Here is a 19,084-nt window from a genome sequence, read left to right as displayed (position 1 = left end):
AAATCATTGTCTCAGGCCTGATTTGGTGGAGGTCACAGGCTCAAGCCTGCTCCTGTGCAAATTGCTTCTTTGGGCCTGCTCCAGCTGAGGTAACTGGTTCAGTCCTCCTCCAATAGAGTTTTCTGGCTTAGCCCCATTTCCACAGATGTTCCTGGCTTGAGTCTGCTCCCTTGGAGGTTCCTGACTCATGCCCAGTCCTGCAGAAGTCTCTGGCTCAGGTCTGCTTCATCAGTGGTCACTCACTTGTACTTGCTTCTGCTTCTGTGCAAGTCACTGCCTTGTTCCAACTCCAATGGAGGTCACTGGCTCAAGCCTGCTCCTGTGGAGGTTGTTGTCTCAGGCCTGCTCTGGCAGAGGTCAGTAGCTCAGGTCTTTTACTATGGAGGTCCCTGCCTTGTGCCTTCCCCAGCAGAGGTCTCTGACTCAGGCCTTCTCTGGCAGAGGTCACAGACTCAGGCCTGCTCTGGTGGAGGTCACTGACTGAGGCCTGTTCCCACATAAGTCTCTGTCTTGGATCTGTTCTCATGGAGGTCCCTGGATGGGCCCTGACCTTCAGAGGTCTTTGACTCTGACCTGTTCCCTCAGTGGTCACTCCCTTGTACCTGGAGGTCACTGTCTTCTTTTGAAAAAGGAGGAAAAAAAGAAATTGGATGGGATAATATGCTGTGGGAAATCCTTCAGCCAATAGCCTTTAAGATACCAGCCCACTTGGGTGTGGTCTCTTACGCTATAAATGCTGCTGTAAAGCCTGCTCACTCTCTCTATTGCTGCTGAATTTGGTTTCTGTTTCCCATTTGTGCAGAGGTCTATCATCTATGAGTCTACCCCTAAATAAATAACCCTTTATTTTATTCAATTCTGAGCTAGTGTGGGATTACTTTATAGCATCCAATCTTTATCTGGCACCCATGTGAACCATGTGAATCTCAACTTCATGAAACTGAGATAGGCCCAAAAGTCCTAAAAGGTCCATGGCCCAGGAGGTCTCCCACCCCTTCCAGCCTGGCTTGATTATACCTACTAAGCAGTTTATTTTTGCAAAACCCTGCCACAGCATAGCTACCATGTGGTGACTTGGCAATTTCCAGGGTTTGTACATGTCCCCACCACACACACTGCTATCCCCGATGCATGGTAACTTGTGCTGCTTCCAGTTTGTGTTCCTTAGTCATGAGTCCTGGACTATAAAAAAAACTCTGACTTTTTTTTTCTATTGTTCAATGTATCACTGCTGTAATTGTTCCTTTCTCATTAGTGATAAGAAAATTCAAGGTTAATAAAGTATTATGCAATCTTTTTCTGGGGGTATTTTCTATTCCTTTCTGTTTGTTTAACATATCCTTTACAGTTCAATTTGATCTTTCTAAACTACCTAACATGTAGGATTCTTTGCTGTACATATAATATGCTTTATAATATTATAATAAGCAAAAAACTTTGATTTTCTTAGAGACATATGCTGCACCATTGTCTGTCTTCACTTGTGCAAGTATACCCATGATGGCCATAACTTTAAATAAATGCATGATTATTGACAGAGGTTTCTGTCACACCAGGTCCCACAGTTCTTTATTCCCAAATAAACACACAGAGGTCTACATTAAATATAAACTGATTGGCCTATTAGCTCTGGCTTCTTATAACTCATAACTTATATTAGCCCATAATTCCTGTCTATGTTAGCAACACGGCTTGGTATCTTTTTCAGTGAGGCAGTCACATCTTGCTTCCTCTGCAGCTAGGTCACAACTATAGACAGCTTTCCTCTCATAGAATTTGCATTGCCCTGCCTCTACTTCCTGCTTTGTTACTGGCCAATATGATTGACAGGGTATAAAACATTGTCCCACAGCACTTCCCCCGCATTTTTTTAAAACAAGAACTCTGTCTGCTTCCAATTTCCAGAAGGATCTATATATGTTTTTCTTTGGGTTCACTGCTGGCTCCACGCAGAAGGCACAGGCCGCGGCTGAGGGAGGGAGGGCTTGTGCCAAGCCAAGCTGGTGGCAGGCAGCCAAGCAGGGGAAGGAGGGATCCTAAAGCCAAATGTTCAGGCACCAGATAAAGGCGTATGTCACAAACAATCCCACACCAGTTTGGAATTATGATTAATAGAATGGTTATTTATTTAAAAGGGAAAAACTTACAGATCACCATCCCAGCCAACAGCCCTCTGCGTAATCAGGAAGGGAGCCTAGTCGCTGGAAGCAGACCCAGAAGCCAGAGTGCGAGTGGAGGGAAGTGGCCAAATTTTTAAAGAGAGAGACCATGCCCCAATGGGCTGGTATCTCAGCGGCTATTGGCTGAAGGAGTAGAAGGAGCTCTTGCAACACTCAAACATCATTCATATAAACATACATTCAATGAAGAATATGATATAGACAAAAAAGAATGGAGAAAGTAAAATTTTTCCTAAAGTCTTTCTTCTGTCTTACACCAGATGGCTCCTGATATGAGACAGAAACTCTGCATGTTCCTTTTAACAACAAGCTTGGATTTAGAGAAGTACAGAGCCATTGTCCAACTCCAAAACCAGCTGTGTGTGTGTGTGTGTGTGTGTGTGTGTAAATGTAAGTGTAAACTGTACCTGGATTCATAAACCATATTTTGTTTTCTAGATGCTCCTTAGTGGATAGTTATTTTTTTGTCAGCATTCAAACATCCAAGGTCTCTTGAATTTTTGATGATGTGTGTTTTACTGCAAAGATAAGAGCAGAGCCCTACCCTAACCTTTATGAGCTTTACTTACCACCTGTAAGATTGTCACCATTGTGGATGTGGTATCATTTCTCTTTTTCAAGAGGGTTCTCCTTTTCAAAGCGAATCTTTATTAATTTTGATGGTATCCATAATTTTCTTCTCCTGTGGAAACAAAAGCAAAACCCCTTCTCCAACATAGTACATCTCCTGGTTTCATTGTGAGCTCAACACATCCTTGAAATATACTGTTGATTCAATTCAGAAGTTTTTTCCATTATCCAATGCCTATCTTCTGCTGTTGTTCCTTTCTCATTAGCATTAAGAAAATTCAAGGTTAATAAATCAATCTATTTCTGGGGGTATTTTCCATTCCTTTCTGTTTTTTCAGCATATCCTTTATAGTACGATTTGACCTTTTTATAACTGCCTGACCTATAGGATTATTTGGTATATCTATAATGTGCTTTATATTATTACAAGCAAAAAAGTGTTTCATATTCTTAGATATATATGCTGGCCATTGTCTGTCTTTATTTGTGCAGGTATACCCATGATGGCCATAACTTCCAATAAATGTGAGATTACTGAATCAGCCTTTTCTGAGCTCAAGGCAGTTGCCTATAGAAAACTTGAATATGTTCCATGGCGTGGTGTACACATTTTAATTTACCAAATTCTGTAAAGTGGAACACATCCATTTGCCAGATTTCATTCCTTTGAGTACCCTTTGGGTTACTCCCTGCAGGCAATGGTATTTGATTATAGAAAGAACAAGTAGGACACCTCTTTATAATCTCCTTAGCTTGTTGTCATGTAATAAAAACTCTTTAAACCTTTGCTAGTGACATGTTTTTTAATGAAATTCAGAGGCCTGAAATATACTTCCAATCAATAATTGATCAATTTCTGCATTACCTTGTGCTAAAGGACCTGGCAGACCTGTATGGGATTGGATGTATGTTATGTATATAGGACAAAGCCTATCCCTGATTATGTCTTGCACCTGGATGAATAATGAAGTCAATTCTGTATCATCTTGTATAAATTCAGCAGTTTCAATATGCAATATAACTCTTTCTGCATATGGCAAATCAGTAACTATATTGAGAGGCTCTTTAAAATCCCTTATTACCATAAGAATAGCATGTGATTCTGCCTTCTGGACAGAATTAGAAGGCCTTTGTTCCATCTTACTAAATTCTTCTGATTTGTAACATGCCTTCCCTGATTTATTTGCATCAGTATAAAATGTATGAGCTCCAGTTATTAGTGCATCTCATACAATTTGGGGAAGAATCCAAGAAGTTCTCTTTATAAGGTTCAATCTATCGTTTTGGGGATAATTGCTATTAGTTTCTCCCCCAAAATTAGCACAATCTCTTTGCCAGGATTATGTCTTCCAATAACCTTTTTATTACATCAACAGTAAAAGGTACTATAATCTCTGCTGGGTCTATACCTGCTAACTAACGAAGTCTCAATTTATCTTTTATAATTAATTCAGAGACTTTTTCCACATAAGTTTTTAAGGTTTTACTTAGTTTATGTGGTTAAAAGTGCATCAGATGCTGATGACTCAGATGGCAGGTGACCAACACATGCACACAAGGGCTTTAGTTGAGCCACACATGGAGGTAACCACACATGCACACATGTAGGTCATGCGACCCTTTGTTCCCAAGGGTCCGCCCACATGTGCCTGCCTTTGGGACCCAGAAGTGCAGCCTTATGGTTGGCTGAACAACTACATTCCACCCTTTTGTTTATTATAAAAATTTGCAGGGTTTGGAGATCTTAATGGATGGGAATGGGGTGCCGCAAGGTCTTTCATGACTGCCTCATGATGACTTTGTGGGCATCTAGGAGTTTGGGATGTGTGACCACATCCTGGAGTGGCTGATTACAGCTGTATTTTCTGGGCTCTGAAGAAATGGGTCGGCTGGCAGCTTGGACCTCACAAGATACTGGAAAGACAAAAATTATTTTTGGGAGAAAGAATTCAGATCCTAGTGATTAATAGAGAAGTTTAAGATGGAAGATAGAGGGGGTTTAGGGATTCCTGAGACCAGGAATGACAAGGAAAGAATTAAATGATACTTATTCTGGGTGAGTCTGGTCCATTTAGGTAGGTCAAATTGGCTTCTTGGAGCTTATAAAAATGTTTGAAAATAAATAAATTTTAGACACATTAACAGTTTATGATTATAACAATAGAATGGAATATGGTGGGGGGAAGAAGGAGGAAATTATTGAAAAGGATAATTATTAGACTCTTTAATGCTTTACCTGAAGTAAATTTTTGCATCATGGTATTACCTTGTTGGGGTAGCTGGCCCAATCACTGCGTTCAGGGGTGTGGCTGCCCCAGGGGAGAGAGGTACCCTTAAAAGGAGCCCGGTGGGGGATAGCCGCCCTGTTTTTTCCCCCGCGTCACCCTCTGCTTTGCTGGAGCCTTGGCTTTGTAAGTGTCCCTCTTCCTCCTTTTATTAAAACCGATTTATTAAAAAAGGACTATTTTTGGTTATTTCAAATCTCCCGCATCATTTTGGCGTTCCAACGTGGGGCCCCCCTTTCTCCAGGGGTCTGCAACCCGCCGTTTCCTGGCTGGCCCGCCCCCGTAGCCACCAACGCGGCCGCGGCCCGTGCCACTCGCGCGCCCCGCTGCTCCTTCTGCAGAAGGACTCCCGCTTGTGCAGCTCTTGCAGAGATTCAACATTGATTTTAAGCTAGCGGATCATCCACACGCAGTTTTTACCCCCCTCGGAGCTGCCCGAGCCTCCCTGTGCCACCGCAAGCTCTGTGCGCCCTGGTCCAGGACGCCATCTTTGGTTTTCCCCAGCCACGTGAACCTAGGTGCACTGCGCCATCTACTGGCAGACAACGGTCATTACAGGTAATTTTTCTTTCGATTGAAATTAAACATTCAGATTGAAAATGTCTGATAATATCACTGTTAAAGGATTTTATAATTTATTTAATTACACCATGACTGAATTTTGGAGCAATACAGATGTGGTTTCCTTTGGCTGGATATTTACAGGGCTTGGTATCTTCTTTATTTTTTATTTTTTTCATTACAACGTTGTTGGAAGATAGAAAAGTGATAAGAGTCCTTACAGACAGGAGTTAAAAAACTAAACAAGGACATAACTGGTTTGGAAAATAACTTCCACCATACCAATAAACAGTTTGAAGAGAAGTTTGCAGCTCTCGAAGAAAGGAATAGTAGAGCTTCCTCTGAGATGGCTTTGTCAATTGAGAAAAATATGCAAGAGATTTGTAAACAGCTTGAAGCTCTCGAGGAGAAGTTTGAATCACGTGAGGAAAGGAATAACAGATCTTTCTCTGATATGGCTTTATCACTTGAGAAAAATGCAAGATATGGAGGCAGGAACAGCTGATTTGAATCATAAATTGCAGTCCCTGTCGGTAGGAACTGAAACATTATCTGAGAAGATTCGAACTGTTGAATGTATTAACAAGACTTTATCAAAGGGCTATGAAAGATTACTGGACAGAATTTCGATACAAGATGGCACCATTCATGCCATGAAAATTCTGTCCAAGGATGAGACATTATCGGTGTTGGAACAAACTTCATACCTTTGAATCCTCTATGAAAGCCTTGGAACATAATACTGGGCAAGAGATTGAGGCATTGCAGAAGGCAATGGTAAACAGATTTGAAAAGATTGAGGAAATTATAGACTCTGATGGACAGGAGCAAATAGTACAAAAGAAAATCACGACCCCATCGGTAAATAGAACTCTCGGGGATAGTTTTAACAAGACTCTGCCTATTTTTCCGGTGATAACAACAGAGAAGGTGACTGGTTCTAAAAACCCTAAGGTCACCAAGGAATATACATGGGAACCCATCCGTATGAATGATCTGAAAGAAATTAAACAAGCTGTTATGAATTTTGGGATACATAGCTCCTTTGTTAAGGAGATGCTAAAGTCGTGGTCCATAAATATGAAACCTACACCAAAGGACTAGATTGACCTAGTGTCGGTGGTTCTAGAGAGCAGATCTCAATTAAGCTGAAAGTGTATGCTCAGACAAGAGGCTAGGCTTTTAGAACAGCAGGAAAGATCAAAGGGAGTTGACATTACCCTAGATCAAATTCTGGGTGAAGGACTTTATTCTGATCCTCTAGGACAAGCTAATTATGATGAACACACTTTATCTATATGTACTACCGCAGCCTTAAAGGCTTGGGACAGGGTTCAAGACCCAAGGCAGAGAATGGAATCATATATCAGAGTTAAACAGAGTCCGAGAGAACCATTTGTTGACTTTTTACATAGACTAACTAAAGCTGTACAAATAGGGATATCTGACCCAGAAGCAAGGCAGGTAATAATTGAGTCCTTGGCTTATGAGAATGCCAATGTGGAATGCAAAAGGGTTTTGATGCCTCTAAAGATCAGATCAGCACCTCTGGATGAATGGGTCTTACATACAATGAATATTGAATCGGCTGATTTTAATGGGTGGAAGAAGCCATTGCCAACGGTAAAAGAAGACATCAAAATACCAAATGTTTTAATTGTGGCAGAATGGGACATATGAAACGGAATTGCAGACAAAGGATTTACAGAAATAATAATAATAATGCCTCTTCCAGGAATAACAGGAATAGGAGGCCTCAGCCTTCAGGTTTATGTAGGAGATATGGAAAAGGTAGACACTGGGACAGTGAATGCAGATCGTCAAGAGATAGGCAAGGAAATCCGCTGCAAGTGGGAAACGCCATGGGGGGCCTCTCGCAGACCCCCATGGTGAATGTGGTCCAGTCATTTCCCATTACAATGGAGAACATGCCTTGTCAGGACAATTAGAAAACCCCATGTCTGCTGTTAGAAGCAAAAACGGCCTGAAAGATGAATTACGTGTATTTTGGCAAACTTCTATAAGTGATCAAAGACCGAAGTTAAGAGTGTGTGTAAATGGCATTTTCATTACTGGCCTGCTGGACACAGGAGAAGATGTTAGTATCATTACTCCAGAATCTTGGCATCCGTCTTGGCTTCTACAGGATGTAAATGTTCGGCTCTTGGGAATTGGAACCCTATCTTGAGTAAGACAAAGCACGAGATGGGTTGAATGCATAGGGACAGAAGGACAAATAGGAAAATTAAGGCCATATGTAGCTAATATTGCAGTAAATTTATGGGGTTGTGACCTATTGCAGCAATGGAATACTCAAATTAACATTCCTGCTGCCTCTAGAGCATATATTTCTGAGGAAAACATCAAAAGGTATTACAGATGACGAAAACCAGCCATTCGGGCTGTACAAGAACACAAAGCAAAGGATGCCCCTCCAGAATCACCAACGGCCCTACCTCTAAAATGGTTGACTGAGAAACCAATATGTCCAAAAGGCAGAGTTATTTGCCATTCTTATGGTGCTAAGGGATTTTAAGGAACCTCTTAACATTATTACTGACTCACAATATGCAGAAAGAGTTATCTTACATATTGAAACTGCTGAATTCATACCTGATGATACTGAACTAACCTCATTGTTTATCCAGGTACAAGACATGATCAGGAACAGACTTTGCCCTATGTATATAACACACATCTGATCCCATACGGGTCTGCCAGGTCCGTTAGCACAAGGTAATGCAGATATTGATCAGTATTGATTGGTAGTGTGCTGCAGGCTTCCGAATTTCATGAAAAGCATCATGTCAATAGCAAAGGCTTGAAGAAAGAGTTTTCTATTACATGGCAACAAGCTAAGGAGATTGTAAAGAAATGCCCTACTTGCTCTTTCTATAATCAAGCACCACTGCCTGCGGGGACTAATCCAAAGGGCACTAAAAGGAATGAAATATGGCAGATGGATATGTTCCACTTCACAGAATTTGGAAAATTAAAATATGTACACCATACCATTGACACTTATTCAGGCTTCCAATGGGCAACTGCTTTAAGCTCAGAAAAGGCCGATTCAGTAATCACTCATTTGTTAGAGGTTATGGCCATCATGGGTATACCTGCACAAATAAAGACGGATAATGGTCCAGCTTATGTCTCTAGGAAAATGAAACGATTTTTTGCTTATTACAACATTAAGCATGTTACAGGAATACCCTACAATCCTACAGGTCAAGCAGTCATTGAAAGATCAAATAGAACTATAAAGGATATGTTAAACAAACAAAAGGGGGTAGAAAATACCCCCAGAAATAGATTACATAATGCTTTACTAACCTTGATTTTCTCAACGGTAATGAGAAGGGGACAACGGCTGCAGAAAGACATTGGATAATGGAAAAGTCTGCTGAATTAAATCAACTAGTTTATTTCAAGGATGTGCTGACCTCACAATGGAAGCCAGGGGATGTCCTGCATTGGGGAAGGGGTTTTGCTCTTGTCTCCACAGGAGAAGAAAAATCATGGATACCATCAAAGTTAATAAAGGTTCAGTTTGAAGAGGAGAAGCCCCTTGGAAAAGAAAAATAACAATTCATGCACAAGGATGGTGAACATACTGATGGTAAGAGAACTATAGTTTGGGGGCAGGGTTCTTTTCTTATCTCTACAGAAAGATGCTCACCTTCAAAGGATCCGAGGGACCCTGGATATCTTAAAAACTGATGGATGGAAACCAGTTGCAACCCATCAAGGATCAACATTAACACTGGGTAAGCTCCGTGAGTATGAAAAACAATTTTTTGAATGTGTGTCAATATGCATTTCTTTATAAATATTTAGAGCTGGTTTTTTGGAGTTGGACTCTGGCCCAGTCCCTCTCCAATTCCAAGCTTGTTTATAAAAGATTTCTCAGATTTTCTGTCTCAGGTCAGGAGCCATGTTATGAGACAGAATAATTATAATAATAATGTTAATAATGATACTAATATATTTGCCTTCTTTGCCTTCCCTCATATCTATGTCTGTCTTTAATGCACCTTTCATTGAAGATATGCACATATATGTCTGTATATATCTCTGTATATAATGCTTATCTTTCTCGTAACAAACAACAAATTTTTTCTTCAGTAATCTTTGCAGTTTCCAGGATGAAGACGGGGCCCCGCAACATCAACTCCAACTGGTTATTATGATGTCATGTTTTTGTAGCGCTAATATTTTGGTACCAATTGCACAGAACACTTTTGAATAGTGCACAATTTTGACAACATTCTGGCCGGATCTCCTCAAAATATTCAGAGGCTAGACACATTCTTCCTAGATGAAATGTTACCCTGGGTATTTTACCATCATTTGCTTTCACAGGACCCCCTTAGAAGAAAAGTCGCCCCTATGTCAGCTGGAAGCAATCTTAGATGACGACATCCCCCCCCCCCAACAAAGTTTACCCTCAGGTTTAGGGACACTAATTGGTGGCTGGTATAGGGTTGAGGGGTTGAGGAAGGCTTTATATGGACTCAGGGATATAAACTACGTATATGTATATATTTATTTCAAAAAAGGGGGGAGGGATTAACTGGTGATCTGAAGGAATAATTGATTTTTGTGAGTTATTGTTTTTTGAAAACTATATGGGTGTTGATTCTTGTATATTGATATATTGAACATTGTATGAGAGTATGATCCTACCTCTGTTTGAAACAATTGTTATACTGAGATATATACCATATTGCAATGTACATCTTTACCTCTGATATTATTTATGTAATGACATTGTATACCATACTGCAATGTACATCTCTACCTCTGATATTATTTATGTAATGACATTGTTTACTATATTGCAATGTATATTTCTACCTCGGATATTATTTATGTAATGACCCTGTTTACATTTGGAAATCATTGTCTTCATTTATTGCACAGTTGTCTATTCTATTAGTCATACAGTTAGATAAGTGTTGAGAATTATATGTTTGTCATATTTATATTTAGGATAATCAGGTTTTTTTAGACACATAGAGATTATATTTAGTATAGATAGCATAATCTTCAACCTCTTTGAAGAGCTGTAGAACATGGCCTTTAATCTAACCTAGAGTTTTGTACTTATGAGACACAATCACTCCTGGCAACAATGCTCTACTCCCGAGAGAACGTTGAGCACCAAAGACACTCCACTGGGAGTTTGTCTTCTTCTTGGCAGAACTGGCCTTTGGGCAAAGAAAAGCCCATACCTCCACTACTGACTAAGATACAAATATCCATAAGTGGATAGAACAGAATTGTCTTATCTTGCCCAGACAGGATAGGATAGTTCTACTAAAGGTTCCTTGACAATGAATAATGGTATGTCAGGTTATATCGGGCCTCAGCCAAAGTTGGTTGCCTCAACATTGCTAACAAGATTTTGTGTGGTTGCCCAGGTAGTCGATTGTCTCTGTCTTCTGTTGCACATTTTGGAAGTTTCTCGTTTGTGCTTCCTGGTTGCTTTAGTAATATTACTTCCCTTCTTAGATCTTTGATGGGTTCGAAGATTAGATAATTGTAGCTACCTTCTATATTATTTAGACTTCCTGAAGTAGAATGTTTAGTAAAATTTTTTTGTTATATGTTCCTCTCCTAATATTGTTTGCTTCTTGTAATTTTATGATCTATTCCCATTGTATATAGTTGTATTTGGTTTCTGAATCTGCCTTATTTAGACAAAAGGGCTACCTCCACCAAAATTTCCTCCTTCATTGTAATTGTCATATCCTCCTCCTCCACCACCATATCCTCCACCTTGGTATCCACAGCCTGGTCCACCACCACCATAGCCTCCTCTACTGCTGTAGCCAGGACCACCACCATAGCTGCCACCATCCCCTCCAAATCCATTACACCCACCATCACCACCTCCATAACTACCTCTGCTGCCACCACCTCCACCACCATAGCTTCCTCTTCCACCAAAGTTTCCACCATGACCAAAATTACCTCCACCACCTCCAAAGTTTCCTCCACGACCCATAAAATTGCCAGATCCACCTCCAAAGCCTCTCTTTGATCCAGCAGACTGCATCTCTTGTTTAGAAAGGGCCTTTTTAACTTCACAATTATGCCCATTAATAGTGTGGTATTTCTGAACAACAATTTTATCAACTGTGTCATAGTCATCAAAAGTCACAAAAGCAAATCCTTTCTTTTCCCCACTCTGCCTGTCTTCCATAACTTCTATGGTTTCAATCTTGCCATACTTTTCAAAGTAGTCTCTCAGGTTATACTCTTCTGTATCCTCTTTAATACCACCAACAAAGATTTTCTTCACTGTTAAATGGGCACCAGGCTCTACAGAATCCTCTCTAGAAACAACTCTCTTTGGTTCCACCACCCATCCATCAACTTTGTGTGGCTGAGCACACACTGCAGCATCCACCTCTTCTTTACAAGAGTAGGTCACAAAACCAAAGCCCCTGGAACATTTTGTTTGGGGATCTCTCATTACCACACAGTCTGTAAGTGTGCCCCATTTCTCAAAATGTTCTCTTAAACTATCATCTGTGAGCCGGGCGGTGGTGGCGCACGCCTTTAATCCCAGCACTCGGGAGGCAGAAGCAGGCAGATCTCTGTGAGTTCGAGGCCAGCCTGGTCTACAAGAGCTAGTTCCAGGACAGGCTCTAAAAAAGCTGCAGAGAAACCCTGTCTTGAAAAACAAAACAAAACAAAACAAAAAAAACAAACAATAAACTATCATCTGTGGTTTCAAAGCTCAGACCACCAATAAACAGTTTCCTCAACTGTTCTGGTTCCTTTGCATCATGGCCCTCCTCCCCCCATGGCAGCCATGGCAGGAGTCAGGCTGGGGGTGACCAGGCGGCGGTTTTATCTCCATTTTGAGACCGCGAGCCTTTAGATTTGGAGGCCTCCTTTCTAAGGCTACCCTGGCCCCACTGCTTGTCTGCAGTCTATGGCATGAGATGCTCCACCCTAGTCGTTGGTGTAATGGTTGTTCTGTCTCTTTAAGAGACAATCCACACCCACTCCCTCCCCCATCTGCTGAGGCAGGCAGGTCTTCCTTCCTGCTTGCAGCCTTAGTCTCTCTGTCTTTTTCCATCTCCCTCTGGGAGAGACAGCTTTGCCCCCCTCCCCTGATCTTTTCTCTTCTCCCCCTTCCCTTCCATACTTCCATAACCCACTTAATAAATATCCAACCTCATTCTGCATGGTGCAGCCTGAGTTCTCTCTCTTTTCCATCTTCCTCTTGGAGAGGCAGCTTCTGCCTCTCTCCACTTCTCCCCTTCCCCCTTCTGTCTCTCCCCTCTCTCTTCTCTCTCTCTCTCTTTCTCTCTCTGCTCTTCTCCCCTTCTCCCTTCCCCTTCCATAAGCCCCTGAATAAATATCCAACCTCACTCTGCATGTCATGCCTATCATGTCTCTGTCTCTTGCCCAGCAGACACGTGTCTCCCTGCCTGGGACCAGCCACCGCTCAGGGACCAGCAGCTATCTCTGCCTGGGACTGGCTGCTCTCAGGGCCTGCTGTCTGCCACCACATGGCCCGCTACGACCACTTGGGGACCTACAGCATTTCTGTTGCCTGCTGCCACCAGGGATCCTGAAGAATTTTTAATGTTTCCATTACAGTTGGTCCCTGGCACAAGCTTGGAAATGGGCAGCACTGGGTCTGAACCTGACCCTCAGTTTTCTCTTGGGTGCCTGCTGTGAAAATTATCCAGACTGGGGTTGCCTCAGACCACATGTCCAAAACATCTGATTTTCTTCTGTTCTGTGACCTGGCCTACTTTCATGCTAGATAACCAGTAAATGGCCACCAGAGGGCACTGTTGACTTTAACATCCTCTGTGATCTTGAGAATTTTCTTTAGTGTATGGACAAATGGGCTGAAATTTTACCTCTAGAGTTTTGGAGTTCTGTGCTCCTGTCCCTCCTTCTGTAGTCAGTGCCTGATGGCCTAGGTCTTGTTGGTCAGTGTTGTGATGCCTCCAGACACCTTTGCATCTAGGGACTTGGACCCTGAGCCCCCTACCCTGACCTAGTCACCTAAGTCACCCATGCAGTCCCCAAATCCCATCTAACCCCCCTACACTGCCGCATACTCCACCTACTGGCCATCTTTCTTCCCTTTACCCACCCTTCTCTGCTTCTCCTTCCATGATAAAGATTGAGTGCCAACCTCCTCCACAGTACCTGCCTTCCTCTCCCTCCTACTGTCCCTTCTGTATCACGGTGGAGCCTGCTGTCCTCCTCCCTCTTCTACAACACCACAGCCTGCACCCTGGTCCCCATCCACACAATGGTCTATTGCCCTGAAACCTCCCTGGTGATTTCCCATATGCAGCCTTGGAAGACCCCTGCCCTCCTCTGCCCACTCTAAGAGGTGACTGGAGATGAGGGAATTGTTCAAGTCTATGTCCCTTTCTCCCTTCAGGACCTCTCAAGGATTGAAAAATGGTTAGGCTCCTTTCCTGCTAATCCTTCTGCCTTTATAAAGACTTCTGCTATCTTTCCTAAACCCATGACCTGACCTGACCTGATCTTTATCCACCCAGGCCTCCACTCTTACTCCCGAGGAGGACAGACAGGTTCAGGCAGCAGTTAGACAGTACACAGACCAGACCCCCCTAATGGACAATACAGTCCCTTTAGGTGACATAGTGGAGCCAGCTACAGAGTCCACTGAATCAAAATGGACTGTAAAGGAGGGACCTCATGTATCACTGCTTCCTTCATGGTATGGAGATAGTCTGAAACAAAGTCACTAATTTTGATAAACATCATGAGATTTCACAGTGAGCTGATACAAACCCAGTCTTTTATTTCTAAATTGATTACATGAGGCTATGATTCAATATACCCACCTCGACCTAGCCTCCCCAGCAGGCGCCATGGTCATGGCTAAACATCTCATTCCTCAGTCATCACCAGACATTAGAAACTAAGAAAGACTGAATATGGTCCCCAAGCCCTCATACAGAAATCCATGAAAATGGATTTTCAGGTTTTTCATGCCAAAGAGTATGCAGCTGAGTCTTCCCTGCAGGTACAACTGCAAGAGAAGGCTATGTGATATAGATATGAATAATTTGCATTGGTGTGGATTTTAAGGTCAATTTTGTTATATGTATATGTATTTCTGCTCTTGATTAAGGTATTGTGATTATGTAGTTCATTTTAAAATGTAATGTATAATTAGGAAATATAGGTTGTTAATGGATAATCATTGATAATAGTTAAGCTTTTAGTCATGTTAGATTTTCTAGATATATAGAGATATATTTTAGTTAAATAGGCATTCTTCATATCTTTCAAAGGCTACAGAATATGGCATTTTAAATGTTTTAATAACTTAGGGTTTTTCATGACAATGAGACATGCCTGCTCCTGGCAGCACCAATCTAATTCAAGCGGAAGATGGGCATCGAAGAGGCTACTTATGGAGTTTGTTAGCCATTTGGGCAAGAAACTGCTCTTGCCTGGACTGTTGCATAAACTGGACACAAGGAACCCACAAAAAGAGGACTGCTGAACTTGCCTAAAGGTGAGATGGTCTTTTGGGGTTCCTGATTCATTAAAGAGTCTGCGAGACGTTCTGCAGGACACAGCAGAAAGTGACTGAACTGTCTTTGGAATTTCCTGCTTCATGGAAATGTCTGCTGGATACTTATGGGCCTGTAGGCTGAAGATGGATGCCCCAATGGTACAGAGGAACTTTGGGTGACTGTCCAGGCAGTGAGTTGTCTCTGTCATTTCTAGAGTTTGAAAGTTGCATATGACTTGTTTACTTAGGTAATATTATATCCTTCTGGAGTCTTTGATGGAGTTGAAGAATAAATAGATAGCTATAGCTTTCCTTAGTTATGATAAAAGATAAAATAGATCTAAATATTGTAACTGTAATACTTGCTTGATAACTGTTTTGTTATATGTAATTTTGCTATGTTAAAGTTGAAGCCTTTCTTTTTTGTTTAAACAGAAAAAGGGGAAATGATGGAGGAGAGTTATCTGTCTATGTTACTTTCATTGGTTAATTAATAAAGAAAACTTCCTTGGCCCTTTAAGAGAACAGAAAATTAGGTAGGCGGAGTAGACAGAACAGAATGCTGGGTAGCAGGAGTGGGGAGACGCTTCAGGCAGTCGCCATAGTGAGTCATCATGCTTCTCCTCTCTGAGATGGACGCAGGTTACAATCTCTCCTGGTAAGCCACACCTCGTGGTGCTATATAAATTACTAAATATGGGTTAAAGCAAGATATGAGAACCAACCAATAAGAAGCTACAGATAACGGGCCAGGGGCCAGGCATTATTTAAATGAATACAGTTTCTGTGTAATTATTTTCGGCAAAGCTAGCTGGGTGGCAGGACACAGCCCGCCATTCCTTCTACAGCTATGCTTCATGCTCAAGCCATGGTAGCTGCCCTGCGGCCAGTGGTACTCCTGCAGAGGGAACAAGGGAAGTTCACAAGGTGGCAATCTGCTCTGGCCCCGACAAAGTCAACTAATTCCACCAGGAACCTGCTTCAAATTCAGCCAGCAAGGCCACTGGTCCTGCAGCTGACCCAAACCTTGGCTACCTACCAGGCCATTCCTTGTCTGGTGGCAGCCTGAACACTGGAAATTGGAGTGATCCAACTGGGTTCGACCTCTATGCCACACTTCTGTGTCCTTCAGAGGAGGTCAGGGTTCTCAGAAACACAGCCCCACCATTGCAGGCATCTGAGGCTTTTCTAGCCTTTGAGCACTGTGGCCAAATAGAAGACTGGTGGCACCCAGACTCAGAGATTCCCATCACCCTCACCAAGGCCTAGGGTAATGCTCCAGGCAGCAGGTAAATCCATTACCTTCCTAGTGGACACAGGAGCTACCTTTTCTGTCTTGACCTCACACTTGGGTCCCATTGTTTCCATGCTGATTTCTGTCACAAAGCTGGATGGGACCTCATCCAATCTGCCCAAGATTCTACTACTTCCCTGCATTCTTGCAGGAGGATCCTTGACACATTCTTTTCTGGCCATGCCTGTTTGCTCACTGCTTTTACTTGGCCACAATATCTTCAACCGCCATGGGGTCAACCTTTCCTTGGTACCCACACTTTTTCTTGACTCCATTTTCTTCTTCTCTTAATTGCCTCACAGTTCCCTACCTCATACTGGCCTGTTTTTATCCTCCTGGATCTGATCAACCCCCAAGTACATCTCCACCCAAGTGATTGCTACCCACCACCAGTTGGTCCTAGTTCACATTGAGGACCCTCTCCCTTATCTTCTAGACCCTAGTTTCCTCTTTCTCAAACCCATCACTGCAGCCTCAAGCCTGTTATTACTTTCCTGCTCTTTCAGGACTCTTAATCCCTATTAACTTGCCTTGCAGAAGCCCCATTCTCCTCATGTGCAAGCCTTCCAATGCTTATTGCTTAGTTCATGACCTCCACCTCATTAATGAGGCCATCATCTCAACCCACCCCATGAACAACAACTTCTCACTTTGCTGTCCTGACCTTAAGAAACACTTTTCCTGTCCCTCTGCACCCTGAGTCATTTTTCTCTTTTCCTTCTCCTGGGAGGACCCTGATACACAGTCTGTGTGATAATTCACATGAACAATTTTCCCCAGGGCTTTCAGGATAGCCACTGTTTTTTTTGGCTAAGCACTGGCCTGTTATCTTTCCACCTTTTATCCCAGTCCTATCATAACTCTCTAATAAATAGATAACCTCCTACTTTGCAGCACCCCCTGTCTCTGTCCCAGTGAGCCACCTCTTTGCTCCTAAACTACCTTGGCTCTATGGGATACCATATTTCCCCATCTAAAGCTCAGCTATGCTCCTGCATTATGTATTTAGATGTTCAACTCAGCCCAGGATCTAAGACCCTCACCTCTGACTGAGTCTGATCCCTGCAGGCTTACAGCCCCTGACCACAATGAAACAAATTCTCTCATTTTGGGGCCTAATGGGATTCTCCTGCCACTACATCTCCAACTTTGCCATCATGGCCAGGCCCCTGTACCAGGTGACCAGAGAGACCCACATGGGGCCTCTAGCCCACCTAGCCATAGTCCACTGTTACTTCTTGTTTTGGGATGCCCGTCTAATGTCCCTGCCCTGGATCTCCTGGACTCTATCCTTTCCTACCACGTCTTTAGAGATAAAAGATCAGAGTGGCCAAAGAGGTTCTAGTTCAAACTATTAGGCTCTTGCATCTGGACATCTCTTCCTGTCCAAACAGCTAGACCCCATCATGTGTGGATGGCAGCCATGTGTGAGAGCCCTCGCAGTGTTAGTTGAACTGACCCAAGAAGCTCTCAAGATCACCCTGTTTCAGCCAATCACCGTATACTCCACCCATTGCCTCTCAGAACTTCTGAGTCATTCTTTCCTTTCCCTCCTTGAGCCCTCATGGGTCCAGGTCTTTCATTTACTGTTTCCAGAAAACCCCAAAACTGCTTTGGTCTCAACTGTCCTCCATGTCCCTTCACCCTCTGATACCTCCTCTCACTCCTGCCCAGAGGCTATGGAGTCCTTTCATTTACCTTAGCCTTGTCTCATAGACCAAACCCTCACAGACACACAACTCACCCACTTTGTTGATGGAAGCTCTCTTGTGGACAGATCTGCCAGGAGATTTCTGCAGTGGTCACCTCCACTAAAACATCTGAAACAACCATCTCCCACTGGGGGTCCCTTCACAACAGGCTTAATTCATCACTTTTACTAGAGCACTCCATATACCTAGAGGCCAACCAGCTAACATCTACCTCGATTCTAAATAAGCCTTTTTAGTATTATGGGTTTTTTGTTGGCTTAGCGGTTGCATATTAATCTACTAATATTTCATTATTGCATAAGGCCCACAGTCCCATGCCAGTTACTCCAACCACGGACTGGAGGGCCTTCTGATTCTATGGTTAAGGTTCTGCCACTACTGGTATTTGTAGTTTTAAACTAAGTATCTATTGTTCTGTTTACCAACAAAGACCCAGAAGCTGGATTTGGGGGTGAAAACCTGCTAAAACAGAGAAACTGGGAAGCAACAGGTGACTTTGCTTTTTGATTAGAGACTCAGCAATAGACATGTCTCTTCACTCATCCCAAAACCAAAAAGAAAGTCCAACTAAAGTCCCCAGCCTTTCCTTTCTGTGCATCTTCTCTATCCAAATTTCTGGCTTCTCTCTGGCCAATCCCAGCTAGCTAGTTATTATCTTTGTACCCAAGTCAAGGCAAACTTTATTTAACAGTCTCAAAGTATCACAGTACAATAAAAATTCCTGTAACATTTTCCCCTTTTTGTCTAAATAAAAAGAAAAGGTTTTAACTCTAACAACAAAACAATATACAATCAAAAACAATTATCAGGTAATCAGTTACATTCACAATATCCACTCTGTATGTATTTGGCAAATTAGGAGAAAATATTGTGTCATTGATGTTATTTTGATGAGTCCAAAGTTCTACACCTAAAACACATTCTGCCCTAACTTGTATTACCATCCT

At 42.4% G+C, this 19,084-nt stretch overlaps 1 pseudogene; it reads right to left on the bottom strand.

Annotated features, from left to right (window-relative positions):
- Positions 1-11,294: 11,294 nt before the first annotated feature.
- On the bottom strand, positions 11,295-12,467 carry LOC119802586 (annotated as a pseudogene).
- Between the last annotated feature and the right edge of the window lie 6,617 nt (positions 12,468-19,084).

The sequence above is a fragment of the Arvicola amphibius genome, chromosome 1, assembly GCF_903992535.2.
Source record: "Arvicola amphibius chromosome 1, mArvAmp1.2, whole genome shotgun sequence".
Lineage (NCBI taxonomy): Eukaryota > Metazoa > Chordata > Mammalia > Rodentia > Cricetidae > Arvicola > Arvicola amphibius.
This window is presented reverse-complemented; position numbering and strand designations above follow the sequence as displayed.